General features: G+C 45.3%; 1 long non-coding RNA gene across 1 annotated transcript; it reads left to right on the forward strand.

Moving 5' to 3' along the window:
- Positions 1-293: 293 nt before the first annotated feature.
- LOC149261944 (uncharacterized) lies at positions 294-888 on the forward strand. The gene is made up of 3 exons (XR_016248738.1): positions 294-367; positions 497-555; positions 683-888. It is a non-coding gene; the product is annotated as an uncharacterized LOC149261944 (long non-coding RNA).
- Positions 889-1,142: the final 254 nt, after the last annotated feature.

Here is a 1,142-nt window from a genome sequence, read left to right on the forward strand (position 1 = left end):
CATCATACGGTTAAGGTCAACGGAACGAGGCCACCGGCTTTGCTTTTCCGATCTGCTCCCATGCCAGGTGTGGTCGGAATACTAAATAGCTTCACCTACCCTGGACAGGTGTCTACCGCCGGACAGAGGCCATGTGAAGCCTTGGGGAATCCGCCGGGTTCGCGCGCCAAACTGCCATACAAAGGAACGGTGAGGATCTTCTACACTGATCTAAGGGTTGATATCGATTCAGGGTTTATCGGGTTTCATAAAGTCCACCGAGTCGCTCATTGCGGGTTCATTTGCACTTGGAGGAGAGACCGAACCCTTGCTCCAATCGGCGGTTCTAACCCTGCAACCTATGCCAGGTCTCGGCAAGCCAACACAGGTATCTACCACTTCATCAATTACTTTCGGCTGTAAATTTATTGTTTATAACACTGTGCGTTCTTGATCAGGATTACATTGTTTTGGTTAATGCATTCATGTTTACTTCCAATGAAATTCCCATGTGCAGGGCGTGCTTCTCATACTCCTACCACTCAGGAATGGAATGGTACAGTCGAGACATTCCAGGTACTAGACCCTCACAATCGTTACAGTAGATAGTTAATACGATAGGCGGAAGTAGCTGGTAGATTTCCATGTGTTTTCTCTCGGCCTGAGGGGGTTCCTCATGGCATTCTTCAATGTGTTGACTCAGGGTTCTCACCTTCGGCTAAACCCTGGCTAGGATGCGAGGTCGGCTTTCCCATGCCGGTACCTGCGTCTTCTCTGGTTTACAGTCTCTGTGTATTATTGATATCACTTGTATATTCATGTTCAGGGATTCACGGCCTCCCTCGCCGGAACCTAACGAGATAAATCAAGGCTTCTATTATTTGGGAATGTGCCATTATGATTTACTCTGTATTTATGAGAGACTATGGTTCTTTGAATATTTAATGGACAGACCTTCGTGGTACTCTTTCGGGTTTATTTATCCCATCGTTATTATATGATTATCTCTTTTGTTTACCTGTTAAATATAATATGCATGTTTTTCCATTCGGTTGTTCTGTGTCTACAGCTTGTTTTGCTATACATATGAATTTGCTCCAAATGGTTCGAGCTTGTCTTGCTACGGATACTTCGTTTCTCTGTTGACAGGCTGAGACGTATTC

The sequence above is a fragment of the Pinus tabuliformis genome, chromosome 6 (genome assembly GCF_031772625.1).
Source record: "Pinus tabuliformis cultivar Carrire ecotype Pingquan chromosome 6, CPIR1, whole genome shotgun sequence".
Classification (NCBI taxonomy): domain Eukaryota; kingdom Viridiplantae; phylum Streptophyta; class Pinopsida; order Pinales; family Pinaceae; genus Pinus; species Pinus tabuliformis.